The sequence below is a fragment of the Pseudochaenichthys georgianus genome, chromosome 17, assembly GCF_902827115.2.
Source record: "Pseudochaenichthys georgianus chromosome 17, fPseGeo1.2, whole genome shotgun sequence".
Lineage (NCBI taxonomy): Eukaryota > Metazoa > Chordata > Actinopteri > Perciformes > Channichthyidae > Pseudochaenichthys > Pseudochaenichthys georgianus.
Window position 1 is genome coordinate 28,933,730 of NC_047519.1, and position 19,609 is coordinate 28,953,338.

A 19,609-nucleotide genomic window follows, 5' to 3' on the forward strand; every position below is an offset into this window, starting at 1 on the left:
AAATAGAATATAAATAAAACACTGCAAGAGTATTTTGCAAGTGACCAATGTGCAAGTAATGTATAAGAAGTAACCTAAATACATGTAAACAAGAATAAGATGGGCTTTAAACAGAATATAAAATGTAAAAGAAAAACATTTGTGACGTATTAGTTATTTGTCTGACTAATCCTTTGTGTTGTTTTCCTCCTTTAACAGAAACAAGCTGATGCGAACTTCTCCTCATGAACCAAACGGTGCGTACAGTAGCTCCGTGACGTCACTCGGCGGCTCCCTCTCCGTGCGCAGATCAGCTGTGGCAGCAGAGCGACGGCAGCAGCATAGCAGTGAGGTGGCGGTGCTCAACCAGCCACGGACCAACATTTAACCCACACACCCGACTCTACGTGGACACGACCGTGTAACACCGACTCTGCGTGCAGATAAAGGTAGGCGTGCAGTGGTTTTTCCGTAACTCCACTCTTGCTTAAAACGCATGTCATAAGGGAGCATGCTAGTGATCATAAAAAGGATCAGGCTGGGATCGCTCTCCGGAGGGTGGTCGCCTATTATCAGGTCGGTCAACAGGGCTGGAACAGCTGCTTGAAGTTAGTGTTTTATTAACATTATATTAAAGCTAAACAGGAGGGTTTTTTCGCCTAAATTAAGAATAACGAAAGGAAATAAGATATAATCACATCCTAAGCAAAGTCGGTCAGTAAAGCCTGTTTGTATGCCAGGCATACTGCATAAATATATTTTGTATCTGTTGAACCATGTTGATTATTTGCTCCATTAAGAGCATTGCCTAATGGTTTGGCTGTCAGTAGGACTCGCCCCCAAATGTGTACATCTCAGTTTAATGAGATGTATCTTGCAGTGTGATATGAGTGTCAGTTAACTTTTGGCAAACCTGTAGTCTAATGGTCTAATCTGTATTTAAAGTAGTGTTAATCAGTCTATTGTTGCCTTAAATGCTGATTGTACCATTGTAGTGGTGAGAAAGGATGAGACGAGAGGCAGATCAGATATTATTTGTATTAGTGTCAAATATGGTACAACAGGGCAATAATACCAAAAGCCCCCATTATACAAATATCACACACATTATATGCTTTTCCCCACCCACCTGGCATACGTAATTTAGTACTATAAGTCACACGAGATGCCAAGTTGTATCATAACAGCATCCAAATGAACATAACAAACTCTCCTGACCTCCTATTCTTCCTGATGTTTAGGGTCTTAGTTTGAAACCGTTCCCAGCATTGGAACAGGCCCTAATAACGTACATTTCCTCTGTAACGGGTCTGATCTTTGTTCCTTCAAAATCTCATGTCACGTTTACCTGTTCTTATTGGCAACGGGAATACATTTCTATAGAATTCTTATTTAATCTTGGAAAATGTCACTACTGTTAATAGTCATTTCAAGTGGATCCAGGTCACACATTCACATGTTTGTCTGTTGAATACTTTTACAGTTGCCTAAGGCTCACTGTTGTAACAGGCTTCAGCAGCTGAGATAAAGTCATAGATAACCAGGACCCAGAGATATCTTTTGGTGGTTCGTCATTGTAATTACAGGCAAACAAGTCGGTCTTTACCAAATCTAATCTGCCATTCCTCATGTTTCATGTCCCAAAGGTTGCATTCCTCCAATCTCCACTACCCCACTGACCCCACTAATTACATGATGCACAATACAGGATCCTGCAAACTACAGCAGGGTTCATTTAGAAACTGTAATGTCAAATAAGCGACTGAACAGCAACTATTTAGAATTTGAATATCCAACAATTTTATTCTAGGTGAAGAAATTCAATTTGTTTAGTTTAAAGATTCAAGATTCAAGGCTTTATTGTCATTTGTACATTAGCTACAGTGTAGATATGTCAATGATAATCTTAGGTCACAGGCTCCTCCAAAAGTGCAACATATATGACATAGAACAAATAAAACAGATAAAATAGTGCCAGTAAATACAAATAAAATAGAATAGAAATACTGCAAGAAGAGTATACAAATAAATGGAATATGATATATTAGATACATCAGTTGTAAAATGCAAACCAATGAATGTTTATGGATGTTCTTTCCGAGGTTCAGGTGTTTCACAGTCTTATGGCCTGTGGGATGAAACTGTCCCTGAGTCTGGTGGTTTTAGTCCCGGTTAAAACATCTTAATCCGTGATCAGAACTACATCTAAAAGCCTGATTGTTGTCATTATTGCCCATTTGTTATTCCAGACTCTCCTGCAACATGCATCCTCTGAACATATACTTATAAGAAACATGCTTTAGGTCAGACAGGGAGTACAGTGTTATCTGAGTGTACGAGGGTTGAGGATACGCTGGGTGGCGTCTCGCCCCGAGCACGCGCAGCCCTGCCAGAGAGGAGAGGGCTGCAGGGGTCAGGGGGCTCTGAACGCTGACCATCTGGCCCTCAGGGGGCTGGTTTCCCCGTCTGCCTTTGTTCACCCGGAACAATTGGGAGTTAATCTGGGAGGAGATAAGTAAGGTCTTGTGACACCACTCCTGCGTCGGACAAGTTTCTCTCTTTAGCCTTGAAGGAGACATCTCCTTCCTAAATTGCTTGGTGAAGGCCTTGGGCTGGGGAGGTTTGGTGCTGGACAGCTTTTTTGGGTGATTTCGGCAGATTATTTTTCAAACACGAGTGGTAAATTGACCCTATAGGAGTAAGGCATTTAAGTGTGATATATGTTTTTAACTGAAATATTTATTATATCCCTTCTCACGAGGTTTGTTGTAAAACTCCTAATATTGACAATTACAAACTGCAACAGTATGTCATTTATGAGAAGTAAACACATGTAGGTTCTGTCCTTGTTTGACTTTCAGGAATTATAATCAACCAAAATGAGATATGCTTAACTTAAAATGATGTATTCCACATTCAACCTCAAAAGATGCCCTCTTTAAACCTTGTTTTTTGATCTTTTAAGCCTGCTGTTCAGGCGAATAGGTTTTCTAAAAATACTAAATGTCATTTCTGAAATGAAAAATCTTGACCAAGCTTGTGATAGACGACTACTTCATATCTTTTAGGCAATCGTCACCTGGGCAACCAATTATTTATTTTGCCTCATTATTCTCTCACTACTTTTGAGCACACCAGCTCTCCTCTTTTGCTTTTAATGTCTCGTGTTTTCTCAGATGGCCCTCAGTCTTTTCTCAAATGTTCTGTGGTAAATATAGAAGATGTATGTTCATTTGAAACTGATTTGTAATGAATGTGTTATCTTCTTATCCCTTTCTGCTGTGACAAATACGTGTGTCATATTACACTTAGGGTTGTGTTTGTTGGCATAACAAAAAGGTGTACAAAACCATTGATTACCAATCCAGATTCCAGTCAGTAATAAAGAGGTTTCAGTTTCTGCTGTTAAATAATGTTAAATATTGATCAATGATGAAACATTTTTCAAATGAAACACCCTCACGGATCATTCGCAATATCAATTAAGATCACAAAAACACCAGTGGGACTGGTCAGCAGGCAGATGCTCCTCTTGATCCTCAGTACAGATGGTACAAGGGACTTAATCACGACCAGGGAGATCAGGGCTATTGTTTCACACTTTTTGTGCACAATGCAACAGGACTTAGACAACAGGTGGTCCGCTAAATGCCCTTCATTCATCAGGACTACTGACGCCGAGGACAGGAACAAATCTAAATTTCACTTGGAGAGACAATTCTGTCTTTAAAACAATCTATGATCTGAAAGTAGATAATACAATAAAAGAAAAAGTGCTATCAAACTTTGAATGTACTTGAATTATCAAAGTTATTAATTATGTTGAACAGTTTTATGTGAGTGTAACATTATTGAATGTCTTTTATTTGAGTTGTTATTGTTGCATTAGTGTCTAAGCAGCAGCTTAATGTTGTAGCTGCTGGAGGTGAAGCTAATTATATCTGCTTAATACAGTTTGGTGTATAATCCATATAAATGCATCATGTTTTATGCATCATTAGGTGTATACAATATTAAAGAGTTAAGTAACTAGTATGTGTTTCTGTAAATATAGTGGAGTACAACATACCTTGTTTAAATTCATTTCAAGTATAACAAAGCATCCCATTAAGATACTCAAGTAAAGTCATACATTAAAACTGAATTTCAGTACTACGTTAAATTCACTCTAAAATAATAGTATAAATGTTTTCCTATTCAATTCAATGCAAAACCTTTATTTATCCAGGTAAAATCCCATTGAGATCAATGATCTCTTTTTCAAGGGAGACCTGCAGCAGTAGGTTCCACAAGAAGACATAAAAACATAAACAACAGAACAACAAAAGGACATCATACAGCAAAATGTACAGGGATTACAATTTACATATTTAACCACATGTACAGGTACCAACAGCATCTGATTTTGTAGCATCCAACCGAGCTTTAAAAACATGTAGTGGTACTAGCTTGGTAATTTTCCATTCTTTTTGCAGACTGTTCCATGTTAGTGGAGCTGCACATCTAAAAGCTTTCTTCCCTAAGACAGTCCTAGCACTTGGCACATTTAATAAAACCAAATATATAAATGTTTGTTTGCAATCTATCTATTGCTTTAGTAAAATGGTGTCAGATGAAAGTTGAAATCATGAAGTGAAGTCCTGCTGTTACTCAGAAGCTGAATAGAATAGATGGAATTAGCTAATTATCATAGTGAGGTCACGTAACTCAGATTGTAAATCAGATATCAGATTAACTGTTTAATGGCTGTTTTCATTGAGAATCAAAAGAACATCTTGTGCTGCGCAGAGCCAAATGGATGCTAACTAGTAAACCGGTGCTTTTATTGAGGGTCAGGAATGCCAGGAACACTGTGTTCACTGGTAATGTTTCAGTTCATTATTTGCATGTACAGCACTTTGGCTCGACCAAAAATCGTTTTAAAATGTGCTATATAAATAAAACCTGATTTGATTTGATTTAAAGTAAAGCAGAGAGAAATGTTCACAAAAAAGTAGAACAGAGAGACATTTTCACATTGGTGGTGTCATGTTTTTTGTGGTTAATGCTCTATTACTTAAAAGCCTTTATTAAAATAGTTTGTGTTTCTTGAACCGCTCATCCAACCAAAATCAGAATAACACATTTATTAAATGTTGTAGCTTTCTGCTATTTTGTTGAAATGGTTTCCATGGAGAAAAATACAGAATAGTTTCTTAGAATGTGGTCGTCTTCTTCTTTATTGGACTTTGAAGTGATCAAACAATTATTTTTATAAATGCAGCATGAAAGAGGGGGGGGGGGTGGAGTACAGATAAGGTCTGCAGAGGAGCTGAGGGAGAGAGATGGGAGAAGAGGTTGAAACAGATGTGGGGGTGATGAAGAGCAAAGCAAAGCAGCTGGATGGATGTCAGATAGAGAGCAGCATTTTTTAATTTAAACTTTACACGGCTTACCAGTTTTATAAACGGACACACAGTGAGGGTGGAGTGTGCCCTGGGTGGATAACAATGCAACACAAAGTATGTTCTTTAAGAAAGTGCATGACACAGTCGACAATTGGATCATTAAAGCCAATCTCACAAAGGCCCCTCCCCCTGCCTGGAAGGAGATGTCAAAGGTCTGTGACCTCTTCCATTTATGTGCATTGATCCCTCTGGTGGGGGTGGGGTTTCCTCCTCAAAGCCCTCCAACATCAGCTGTTATATCTTAGTTTCACCTGCAGGAAGCAGAACAATTAGTGTATTGTATTTTTTTCACTGGAAAGCGACAAGAGAAATATACAGACTGAATTCACTTGATTTATTTAAGTGCATTATTGTTTAGATCTAATAATTGATCAATTCAATCATTCAAGTATTTATTATCAAAAAGGTTCTAGCTTCTCAAATGTGAATATATATAGTGTTTCTAGAGTGTTCTGTGATAGTGAAGTTTATATTTTTGAAGCTAATGAATTTGACTTACAAGTCATCTTGGGCTCTCGGAAAATTGGGCAACTATTTCCGATATTTTATAGACTCAATTATTAATTGAAGCAACTAATAAAATACATTTGTGCAGGCCTTTTGTTCCACAACCCAGTGCACAAAGTCAATTGAGCAGCTACTCACAGCTGGGAAAACAAAGGTCACAGTGCATACTCATTAGTATATTGGACTGGGGAACAGCTTTGTGGATAAGGAATACTTAGGTAAAGTCCATTTGTGTAATACACTTAACTGTACATTTCAATACAAATAGCAAAGTTTAAAAGTAAAACACACTATAATAATGAGATATAACTTTGTATGACAAATATTTAACTTAAAGTAACAAATCCCCACTAATCAACTTTATAGCTGGTTGAGGCACATACTGTAACTGATCTACTAAGGACTAATTAAATGTAGCTTAATTCTAAAATAAACACCTCATCTCTACATGTCTGACCATGAATTTGTGCTGTTTGTTGCGGGTCAACTTCACGCCTGTGTGTTTATAGCCTACTCATGAGTGAAGGGGAAAGGGAGAGATAGTGAGAATGAAATTCCTCTTAGCTTAAAAAATGCCTTTCTTTCTAACAGCCTTTGGATGTGGCATCTAGTGATGGATGAGAGGAACCTAGCGCCAGGAAGGTAGGACATGAAATGTGTAGAAGTGAAGCCAAAAAGACTGACCTGAACATCCTGCTCTTTGTTGCAAAGGAGGCTTTGGATGATTGTGTGTGTGTGTGTGTGTGTGTGTGTGTGTGTGTGTGTGTGTGTGTGTGTGTGTGTGTGTGTGTGTGTGTGTGTGTGTGTGTGTGTGTGTGTGTGTGTGTGTGTGTGTGTGTGTGTGTGTGTGTGTGTGTGTGTGTGTGTGTGTGTGTGTGTGTGTGTGTGTGTGTGTGTGTGTGTGTGTGTGTGTGTGTGTGTGTGTGTGTGTGTGTGTGTGTGTGTATGTGTGTTTATATGTATGCATGAATGGAACATGACCCCTGTAGATGCTACTTCCTGTTTTCCTGTTAGTTATCTCTGATTCTGATATGCATGGCAGCTTCTTATCTGGCACTGCTGACTAACTGAAGGACTGCTTGTTTATTTACCCGCTAGCCCTCATTCTATTTAATATTTAACATTGCTTAATCCTATTCATACAACTACTTCATGGCACTGTTCCAAGGTATTTTAATAGAGCCGTATACAGTAAATAGAACAGAGTTAAATAAGGTTGTGAGCTCAGATTGTGTACCTCTATGGATCTTTTTTTGACTGTACTTTTAGATTAAGACTAATTAAGATGGCGCCGTGGATGGTTGCTTCTGTGTTGTGGTGCGCTCTGTTTTGTTTTATTTTGTGCGCTAATTCAGTGTTAACACTAACACCGTGCTCTTTCACCAGAGAAGAGCTCTTAAACATCAGAGGAACATCTCCAGCGGATTTGTTTCCTGCATGTTGCACATTTCCTCTCCACACACCTCTCCTAAATCAGCACAGCTCTTTGAATAGTATACAGCATATTTCATATTTTATTAGATTTAACTGTACTGTATATTTTCTTCTCTCTTATGCCAGTTTATTTATATTTTGAGATGTTTATATTTTTAGAATAGTTTATTTCTACTCTTTCTAATTAAGTGCAATACCTTGTTTTTGTATGCTGCTGCAACAGAAATATTTCCCAATTTGGGATCAATAAAGTACATCTTATCATATCAGTTTATCACATTCTGAGATTAAAATTGAAACATCTCTCCGGGAGACATGAATGAAGTTTATCTGAATGCGCCCTAGAGTCTTTTATTGGTAAGCATGTTATTGTTAAAGCAAAGTCAAGGTGTTGGTATAAGGCTCGACTGTAGGCTATAGAGTATGTTTGTGCCTGTGTGAGATGGCATGTCCAGTTGACGGAGAATTTCAGAATTTCAGTGTTCTGTACGGAGCCCAGGGGGGTATACTACGAAGCAGGATTTTCGCTTAGCCGGCTAAATTCAGGGAAAACTCCGGCTTTCCGGCCCTACGAAGCTGGTTCTCTTTTTAGCAGGCTAGATCTCCATGGTAACTTATGCTTAGCGGCTAACCTGGTCGGGACCAGGTTAGGTTGCAGCAGGGGCGGACTGGGGGGAAAAAGTGGCCCGGGGATTAATTGACAGACAGGCCCACTTAATGCGCGGCATGTATCGTTACTTAACAAAAAACCCTATGCCTTTAATGTTATTTTGGACAATTATTCATATAGTAATCACATTACCTGAGCCCTTGAGTTGCCTAGAGCAAAAATAGTTACGGCATATATTTAGTGATTTTAATGTTAACAGATCATTGATGCAATAACATTTTGACCCAATTTGCCTGACTTGACTCATGGAATAAAACATGGGCAACATACAAAGCATCCTCAATGTGGGAGACAATTTAACAGGGGGTGTGGGCAGGTGATGGACCTCACCTCCTCTAGGGGGGTCCGGGGGCAAGCTCCCCCGGGAAGATTTTTTTTAAATGTCGAAGTTAAATGCATCAATCTGGTCCATTTTGAGAGCAAAATTAGGGACTAAATCTATGGCAGTCAGTAGGGGCTTAGACTGTGAGCCGTAGGGTCGCCGGTTCAAGTCCCCGACCAGACCTATTTGGAGTGTGGACTTCTACTTGGAGAGGTCCCAGTTCACCTCCTGCCGTGGTGCCCTTGAGCAAGAAACCAGACAAGGCTGTACCTTTAGTAATGAATATTACATGTTGTGAGGAAATCTTTCCACCAATAATTCCAATAAGTATTCCAAAATGTATTCACTTCAGGTTTACGAAAGTAACTGTAATCAGATTACTCGTTTTTCAAATGTAACACGAGCTGAATACAGTTACTTGATTCTTGTATTCTGATTACGTAACGCCGTTACATGTATTCCGTTACAACCCAACCCTGGCCACACCCCACTGGGCTGGGCTGGGCCGGAACATTTACAAATGTGGGCCGGTAGGATTTAGGTAAGCAAAAAAAAAAAGGGAGTGGCCGGAACACTTACAAATGTGGGCCGGTAGGATTTAGGCAAAAAAAAAAGATTTTTTATTTTTAGAAACTTTTTAGAAACTTTTTCTTTTTTGTTGGCCCACACACAGCACCGGCCCACCGGGGAAACTCCCAGTATTCCCGATGGCCAGTCCGCCCCTGGGTTGCAGGCTAAGAGCTCAACTCAGTGAAAGCACCGCCTGCTGACCAATCTGAGCTCAGTGTGCGGAGTTTAAAGCGATCAAGTCATATTACAGGAGAAAGGAAATACAGAAAATCTGCCGTTGCAGGAAAGACGGCCGGCAAAAATCACCGACTGTGTGAACGTGAACATTAATAGAATATCACCTCCCATCTTCAGAGCAATCTGACTATTATAACATTAGCGTTAAGAAAGCTTAATTAAATAGCTGCCACAACATAAGTACACTGAGTGCAGACGTCGATGTGTCCCATTATCATTCATATCACATCATATCACATCATAATGTATCATATATCTCCTTATCTGAGTCAGCTTCTTGAGCCGTATCTGGCCGTGCAACACTCACAGTGTCACATACTGTATGCAGAAGTATTATTTTAAGCAACACATTAAGTTGAGGAAACACTCGAGACAAATGTAATTAAAGTCAGATCGTATTTTAGACGGGGCAGTGATATCATAAACCTGTTAATGTACACATGCAAACACTTTTTATTTTGCCAGCTGTATTCACCTTGCAGGTGCAGCTCTGTGGCTTTGATCCTGGATAAAGTGTTTAAGTCATGGATGTTTAAAGTTTAACTTCTTCATTTTTGACTAGTATTAAAGTACACTTTTCAATCAGGAAGTATGACGCTGCGCTGTCAGTACGCTTCTCCATGTTTGTGATTGGTCGAATGCTCCAAATACCACCCCTTTCATGTGAACGCGCACCTAACTAGATAGGAAACGGCTGGCTTGAGCGATCCACTTGATAACCCGCGTCGTAGTACAGTTTAGCGAGAGCGCGTATGTTTTGGATTAGGCCAACCGGCTAACTCAAACATATCCAGGTTAGGTTGAACCAGCTTCGTAGTATAGGCCCCTGGAGGGTTCATAGAGAGAAAAATAAATAAAACGTGGCCATCAGTGGTTTTACTTTCTCGTTCGCACGAGACACCTTCTCGTACGCTTTAGTAACTCGTGCGTACGAGTTACTAAAGCGTGCGCACGAGTTAATAAAGCGTGGCCTCGTTGTGTGTGTGTGTGTGTGTGTGTGTGTGTGTGTGTGTGTGTGTGTGTGTGTGTGTGTGTGTGTGTGTGTGTGTGTGTGTGTGTGTGTGTGTGTGTGTGTGTGTGTGTGTGTGTGTGTGTAAATTACTGTTCGTGGTAATTTGAAAACAAATGCCAGTGATGTCGGACACACACCGAACACGCACACACAGAGCGGAGCTGAGCACACACACGCACACACACACACACACACACGCACGCACACACACACATTCGCCCCGGTGACAGGACATCTCCTTCATAAAACGAGGGGAATACTCTGGTAGTTCGATGTGTGTAGAGGTGTGTGTGGTTGAACGTAGCAGCCTCGATCTCTATTCAGCGGTTCTAATGAAGGGAAACGCAGTGAAGTAAACAGTAAAAGGCACCTCTTTGCAGCTGGTGCTGCTCTTCTCAGATTCTGCTGAGTTACATGTTACTGCCTCCAGTGCCCTGTACGACGAAGCCAGTTCAACAGACCTTGGATATGTTTGATTTACCCGGCTTAACTAACCCTAACAAACGCGATGTCGCTAAGCGGTCCTACGAAGCTGGTTATCAACTCAGCAAATCAACCAGGGTTTCTCTGTCCGGCTGAGAGCGCGTTCACGTGAAAGGGACGGGGTTACCAACATTTGACCAATCACAAACATGGAGACGCGTGCTGACAGCGCAGCGTCATACTTCATGAATGAATAGTGTAAATAGCAAATCCTGCTTCATAGTACAGGCCACTGGTGCCACAGAGATTTCATAAAGTGAAGGAGGTTTTCCTTCTATAAAACAGCTGTGGGCAGCAGATACTGTAAATCATGGACAGGAATCCCTCAATTTAAATAAAACGAGGCCACGCTTTATTAACTCGTGCGCACGCTTTATTTACTCGTGCGCACGCTTTATTTACTCGTGCAAACGAGAAAGTAAAACGTGGCCACGTTTTATTTATTTTTCTCTCAATGAACCCTCCAGGGCTCCGTAGTACGGTTCCTTTAGTTGACATTTGTTTAGCCGGAAATCACATAGAGATTACCCCTAAACCTGAGTAGTCGCATCTAGCATTCCAATACATCAGGGTTGTTGCATGAAGTAGGGCTGCTCAATTAATCGTATTTTAATCGCAATTACGATTATGGCTTGCAACGATTACGAAAACAACGACAATGAAATAAAACGATAATTTTTGTATTATTACTTTTTTTTTTTTTTTAAATAATTTTTTTTTTTTATTGGTTTTTCAGTTGAATTATACTTAAAGTTCAGGGTAATCAATTGTTAAAAACATACTGTTCACATATTTTTGTTTTACTATGTTTTCAAAGTAAATGGATAATCGTTTTTTAATAATCGTGATATCAATTATTGACCCAAATAATCGAGATTATGATTTTTGCCATAATCGAGCAGCCCTAGCATGAAGTGCTTATATCTCGTGTCTGCTGTGTTCTTTTTTTTGTTGATAAATCGCTCAATTACATCAATGTAAGCCTGAGAAGAGCGAAGTGTGCATGCGGCGCTATAAGAGCTCTTTGTAATAATATATCCTCATTCTCTCCATTGAAAGCTGGAAAGCATCCAGCTGAGAATCCCTTCTCACACAGTAATGTAATGGAACAGTGTGTTCTCACAGAGTGTACCGCTGTACCCTCCCTTGCACAGATGCCAACCTCAGTGGAACAGTACCTGCGGCCAGAAATGACTTATCGCCGCTTACATGTCATTTTGACAGAGTACAGTGTGTACTGTGCTTAGATTAAAGTACAATTATTTGATGGAACGTTAACGTTTTCTAAGGTTTTTATTGTTTTGGCCTTTGATATAAGTGTCAGAATTGTTTGCAAAGGTAGAAGATTAACATGGACACATATCTGACCATACAATCATGCTTTTATTATTTCACTTTCATTTTCCATTCAAGCCGTGCCAGCTTCAACACTGAGCATTTCCAGAAAGCCTCTGTGTGTCATAACATATGGACCTGACAACTTGCAGTTTACTGAGATAAGAGATGTGGACATATGTATATTTGTTAAGAAATAACCAAATATTTACCTTATATAAGGTGTAATAACCTTGCTTTTTCATGCTCTTTTTCAGTACTTTTAAATTGCTTTTATAAGAAAAAAACACATGTGAGATGTTGAGTTTTCGACTTGTCAGTTTTTAGACATTAATCAGTTCGCATTCATGTCTAGTTAAAGGAGATTGATTTGGATTAATGCTGGATTTTACTTCAGCTCCGACTGATACAAGTTGTTCATAGTCAGTCACCAGATATGAACATAACTTAGAAACATCAGGCAGGGTTGTGTATCTTGGAATAGTTGTTGTGAAGGCAGGACATTGTGCTAACAACAGCTGGAAACACTCGGGCTTGTAGCCAGATTTCCCATCTCGTGCTGATATGGGAATTTGAGTGTTGCAGGAGCATAGTTTTTCTGTATACTATCCCAAAATATCCCTGCCCAAACACACACACACACAGAAAAACACACACACAGAAAAACACACACACCATTCCAAACATGACATTCACTCTCTCTCACTCTCCCTCCCTCCCTCTTCATATTGAAACACAAGGTCAGCATGTGGCGATGCTGCCAGGGTTTGTGGGGGAGAGAGCTGTCTGCAGCAGAAGGCTTTTCCATAGGCTGTCACACGTTGTCCAAGGCTACGGTGACCAAGACCCAGCCCTCTGCTGCGAGGACTCAACGTTCCTCTGACAGCCGAGGTCACTCTCCCTTTTTCTTTGTGCACATTTGTAATGCAGCCCAACCTGAAAAGAAACTTGAAAATTAAGATTTGCCTATTGATTTTCTGTGTATTGACATGCTCATATAATCAATCGCATTAAAGGACAGATTAGCAGTTTTCATTAAACTAATTCAGTAAAACCAGTTACGTGTACATTTAGGAAGACCGAGTGCTGTGTGGGATCTACTTGGTCATATATAATTAGCAACATTGATTGTACGTTTTTTTTTCTTTTGAGGTATCTCTTGAAAAAAGCTTTCTTGTTGTTAATGCAGAATATGTCCAGGGCTTTTATTGTGAAAGGGGATTTCTACACACTGGCCGCCAGAAATGAATTTTAAAACAATGATTTTAGATTATAAATCTTATCGCAGATGGCATCATTATTTATACAGCCGTTAAGTTCAATCAACATTTACTTCATAATGCAAATGCGAAAATATCTTTTGACACTTAAACACTTTGTACAGACAAATGACAAAACACAGGAAACCCATGTGAACTGGAGGATTCATGAACACAGATCCCATTTAGTTAATGAGTGTTGCAATATATATATATATATATTTATATTTACCTTTTTCTATTTGACTGCGAGCAATGCATGCAGCTGTTCTCACATGGTGGCCTAACACCTTAATCAGACACGTAATGTCTGTTCTTCCTCTAATTTGTCAACACATCTGTGTGTTTTAATGTTTACCATCAAACCAAACCTGAATCTCAGCTTCAAGCTTCAATAAGAAAACATTTCAAATACATGAACACATTTGACCTGCAGTAGCTTTCTCTGTATCTTTGTCTCCTATAAGATAAGCAGGGCCAACTCAGGAATGCTAACGCTGGTAGTATGGTAATCCAATTCTGCTGTGTGTATGTGCTGTTTGTGTCTCCTTTCTATGCACTTAACAATACAAAATGCAACCTTTGTCACCATAGTGGAAACATCTGCCCTTTTTAACCAGAGTCAGGTTAGCTGTTTCAATTATCTTTGCTAAACTAAGCTAATCTGATGCCTGCTATAGCCTTATATTGATTGGACATGTATGAGAGTGGTATTTATATTCTTATCAATTGGTCTGCAAAAACTCCAATTCGCCATTTCCCAAGGTGTCATTCTATTCCTTAAAATTCACTTTTATGTTTCAACATAACGGTGGTGCATTTTATATTTGTGTTCCCCTTTTTGGACTATTGCAGAATTAAATCAGCACTTCAAGCATTATAAGAAGGGCTATGGTTTTAACAGTTGTTGGGAGTCTGATGTTAAGTTGTGTTTACTTTCTTAATGCACTAGCAATGATTCAAGGCCATTATATGAAGAAAACCCGAAGCCCATATATTACACATAGTCAAGATCATGAAATTAGGATAGGCAACAATTCTACTTCGGCAGAACTTGCTCAGTTCTTAGGTATGATGATGAATAATACTTTTAAACAGCCATTACCAATGTGTTGGTGCAAGATTGAAAGTAGGAACATTGTGAAACCTTTTTAAAATGCCCACTCATCAATTCACTTGAGCATCCTAGTTGTTTTAAGGATATTGTGGCTGGAAAAAACAAGGAATACAGTTAGAGTCAACATTCTATTTCTTCTTCTTTCTGTAACTTTCCACCTGAGTGCCGCTTTAACTGTCATTTGTGCCTGGTACACGACGTTGTCCACAGGAGCCCTGTCCTAATTGTCACATCTGCCAGTTGGTAAAGTATCTCATCCCTCAGAGGGATCAGAGCAGGATGAAGTGCACTTGGCCTGAATAGGTTTACTGTCACTTTTTTCTCATCAGCAAGGTTTGTGTGTGGGGTCAAGCTCTCAACAAAGGCTGGCTCAGCTTCCATTGTCCCGTTAAAACAAAAAAAGAGTCCTGCTGATGCCGTTGCTCTTGCTGCTGTAAGGAGGACTGATGGGATTTAAGTGTGGGTTCTGTCACCGAGGGCAACCTGGTGCTTATTAATCGGGAGAGTGGGGGGTAATGGAGGGGATGTGGCAAGAGATTGAGGGGGGTAGCGGGGGTGGGTTGTGCTGATGCAGCAATGCCGCCTGGGGTCAGGAAGAGGGACATGATGGATCCAGCTGATCACCCGGTAAGGAAGTTTAGAGGGGAAAGGAGAGGAGGCGCCCTTCGTCGGGACATTGAGAAGCCTCTTTGTCACAGTGTCACTCAAATGGATTCAAGGTGGCTGAGACTTTTTTCAGGAAGGCAAAGAATGGAGAGGTCCTATTGTGAAAGGTGGGTCTCTCTCTGGACGCCTGATCAACACAACAGACTCTTTCTTATGTCCTCTCCATGAGTGCTCAGGGCTCCTGCGTGGCTAAATTGAGTTAGTGTGTCAGTTGTGTGAACTTTTCAGGGAAGAACTTTGAGTGCACCGCCTGTCTTTTGTATCTCTGCCTTTTATATATATCCCTTTATTTGGAGGGGGGGAAAGTTTCCAAGATGTTGAGTGAAGATTCTCACACACAGTTGACATATGTATCTTTTATATCTACTTAACACATCCAATGAGTAGACAGGCTAGGGCTGCATCTAATTGGTGTTTTCCCAATCGATTTATTTGCTTATTAGTTCTTAAATTATCTGAATCATCTGTAAAATGTCAGATGAAAGTGAGAAATCCTAGTTTCCTAAAGCTGACTATTGCATAAGACAATAAAAAGCAGCAAAAGGCTTGTCTTCAAGAACCAGCAATTTTCTTCTCTTGTAAAAAGCTTTAATTAGTTGATTAGTAGTAGTTTACAATGTATCTCCTGTTGATCAATTAATTAGATTAATCGACTATTTGTTTCAGCTCTCGAACAGACTACTGGTATACCCACATTTTGTTTTTTGTATCGACTATCAAAAAGTGTCGCCAAACAAAAGCTATCATAATCATCATCTTTTTTCTCTTATAACTGTTTGGTCTACCGGCAACACATGAATAATTTTGATGTATAACGTTTTCAACAATAACTAAAATCCCAATTTCTTCTGCAATAACAACTACATTACATACTTTTTTTATAGTGCAGATTGTGAAATGCTGTTTATTTTAGATCATTTTGACACACATATTTGCTGGTATTGATACCACAACTGAGGTTAAACAACACCAACACTTTGACTGTATTTGATTTTTTAATAGTTTAGCTAATGTGGTGATAATCTCTGAAACTCCCCTTTATTATCACGTCTTCAGCACCTCATTCTAAGTGACATGTCATGTGGGGGCAGATCTGAGTGCAGCTCGAGCCAGCCGCTGGAAACAAAACCTGACCCCTTAGCTAGTTCTGTCATCTGATAAGAGGCAGTGTTTTGATAGTGTTGGCCCTCTCAACGTGATGCATGGCTCTCCTTTTACACCCCATAACAAACAGGGCTGTCTAAACAACAGTTTATGGCCAGGACAAGGCCTGGTCAACCATCATCAAAGATCTTCTCTAGGATGAGTCAGTAGGTGTGGACCAGATGTTAGAAGAAGCTCTGGTGATGGCGGAGGATCAATTTCTGTCTCTGAATAGGATCAGGCTATAATTATGGAACTGGACGAATGAGTGGGATCATGTGTCATGCGCTTATTTTAACCTTCATTTTTAATTAGTGTTATAAGCATAGGGATCATTTTCCAGTCTTAAGATAAACAGGGGAATGCTAAGTGAATGCATCTGTACCAGAAAGAAATCCAGCAGCTGTTCATGTTTTTATTTTTGTTCTCCTTCCCTCCTCTTGCCCTTTACCATTGACCGGGGTTTGACCAGACCTGGTGACAGCTTTACAGTATGAAATAGAACTCTTTGTTGTCTTATTCAATATGGCTTGTCTGAATAAGTCCATAAATGCATTAGGGTCCTGTGTCTCTGCCTGTTGTTCTGACTTAGGTGAACTGACGTTCAACCCGGCAGCATTGTAAAATGCAGATTGGGTTCACTGACAGGCCTTCTATTTTATTACACAGTCATGAACAGCGTTGTAAACTGTCACTCGTCCTTCACTTTAATTCACTTATCCTATCGGGGAATACTGCCATGAGAACTGACCTCTCTGCGCACTGGTCACATTAAGAAAGAGCTGAGGTTTTTAGCAAAGCATGGAGGAATTTGAGCTTGTGTGTAAAGATGGAAGATACAAGGTTTGCCCCAAGGATGCAGTTGGTAGAAAATTGTCCTAACAGGCAAGAGATGTATGAATGTGTTCTTTACTTTTGGGATTATTTTGAGTTCAGTTTAAACAATTAGTTAATTCATTAATAAGATGAGTGATGAAAATCTCAAGCTATTTATTTGATTAATCGTTCAAGCAAAAACATCCTCCAGTTCCAGTTTGATTAGACTGCCCGACATAAAAAGCAGTTGTAATGGGCAATTTGCACTGCTTTGAGAAAACTTGATGACCCCAAAATAACTAATTTGTTAAGAAATGAATTCATAATAAAAAAATACATTTAAAAGATTAATCATAATAATCTTGCATTCCTGTTTCCCTTTTACAAAAATATGTTAAAAGTATTTTGTATCCGTATTCATTGAAACTGCATCAATGAAAAAGTGCATACAATCAGTAATGGCCACCTATTTCACAAATTGAGAAAACACATTTAATCTAGAAATAGCGCTTTAATGTTTATTATGATAACCTTCATTTGATTTCAATTCAGTGTAAGGAAGTGTTATCCATGAGTCGGATACTTTTAACAAGGCTTTTTTGCCATTTGTGCTGCATCACTTGTCTGTTCCGGTGCCCTTAAATTATGCTCTCCTTTGTTTGTGGCTGGGATTTAGTTTAAGGTTAAATACCTTGCCCTTAAACTCATCCGCTGGGCCAGAGTGTGTGGCAAGGTCACCCCTCCAATCAAGCTAGTGTTAACACAAAGGCCGCTTGTTCCCTAATGAATTAGCGCTACAGTTCCTCAGCGCAGCTCCACACCGCCCTCCAGCCCCTCGCAGGCCTTCACAGCCCTGCTAACCTTTCACACGCACCCCCTTGTCCCTAATTTTGAAATGAGTTTTATAACTGGACAGTAAACTTCCAGTGGCTTAATGATGATGACTTCTTCATCTGCCCAAATGCTCCTTTTGTCCGCCCCTCCTCAGGCCCTGTACCCTGCCCCCGTTCCCTCTGGTCACATCAGGCCTTAAACCCCGGTTCACCTCACTTTATAGTTCCACAGATAATCCCCTAGAAAACACACACACACACACACACACACACACACACACACACACACACACACACACACACACACACACACACACACACACACACACACACACACACACACACACACACACACACACACACACACACACACACACACACACACACACACACAAACAAACATGCATGTGCACACACACATGCACCCTCAGGCTATTATCTCCACTGAGCCCTGCTCTGTCTCTCCTTCTCTCTCTCTTTCTCTTGTTGCTGCCGTCTTCAGCAATGGCATTCAGATGGAATGTGTGCCTTTGTTTGTGTGGCCCACTGGAAAGCCATGAATGACCTTAGCTCATCTGCTATCCTCACTAGCATCAATTTGCACTTCAGTGCCCAGCAGGTAGTCCCGAGGAGCGGGAGGATGGGGGCTTCGGAGGTTGAGGGGCTTTTATAAGGAAATTAGAGCTTTGGATTGCTACCCGGCTAGTAAACACTCGTGCGAGTCCTCACACCCTTGGCGTCAGGTATAACGCGGCAGGCAGGTAGATAAAGGGAATTCTGTTGCGGGAATTTTCACATTGTTGTCATGTTTTGTTTTTTGACATTTGAGCAGCAGGTTTGTTTTCTTATAGTAAGAGTCAGACGTGCTAACTAGCACCTCTGTTGCTGTACTTCCTCCCCACCTGATACTCATCTCTCATGGCTCGATTTGTCAGTTGAACCTCATCCTGAAGTATCCGAACCTCAACCAGCCACGGAAAGTAATCAATAGTAATGTGCACAGTTAGTCATGTATGCTGAGTCAGCAGACACAAAGCTGTGGCGCTCCTATGGGAATCCTAAGAGAATAAAAAGCCCACCCCCTCCACATTTAAGAGCATCAAGCACAAGATCTCCCAGAACCCCCAACAGCTGATCATGTGACTCGTCTTTCCTCAGGTGGCGGTGGCAGGGACACTTCCCCTTTGTCAGGGACTTTAGCAAAAGCTCAATGCAGCGGTGAGGGATGGGTTTAGTGGGCGGGAAGCCATTCAATCCACACTCTTTTGTTTTTTTGCACAGTGGCTTTTGAGGCCAAAGAAAATGCCGGGTTTACTCATTATCTCTGTTCTAAATGGGCTATTTAAGACAGGCCACGTCAAAGTCAGGGGCTAGACATAAATCACGCTGACAGCTCTTTTCCCCCAGTTGAACTTGTGGCTCAATTGTATCAGATGAATCATTGTTGAGATTTGACTTTTGTTACACCTGATGAAGTTAATTCACAATCACTTCAAATGTCAATTATAATCTGAGGCATTGTTTGAGGTTTACCGCCATACTGTATTTCCATGTGTCGTCTTAATTAAGCAATAACCAGACACATTTCACAGTCAAACTCAAGCCCAATGTTTAGACAAATGTGGCTGATGGAGAGAAAAGAGTGTGTGAAAGCGCCGTAAGGACTAATGGAGGCCCTGATTGGCTGGCGTGGAGGTTTACAGCAGCCATGGTGCTGACTGTCCCCCTAATATAACCATTGGAGTGGTGGTGCGAAGAGCTGCACACGACTTGATTAAA

The 19,609-nt window shown here is 40.3% G+C and overlaps 1 protein-coding gene across 3 annotated transcripts in view; it reads left to right on the forward strand.

Moving 5' to 3' along the window:
• Positions 1-308: 308 nt before the first annotated feature.
• The window catches only part of greb1l (GREB1 like retinoic acid receptor coactivator), a 54,749-nt gene continuing 35,448 nt past the window's right edge, over positions 309-19,609 (forward strand). For 2 of the 3 annotated variants that reach the window (XM_034104271.2, XM_034104273.2), the window contains exon 1: positions 309-428. The gene's annotated coding sequence lies outside the window, so the exon portion shown is untranslated. Of the gene's footprint in view, positions 429-6,524; positions 6,576-19,609 lie in introns of all 3 variants that reach the window. The other variant, XM_034104272.2, reaches the window with a different exon arrangement.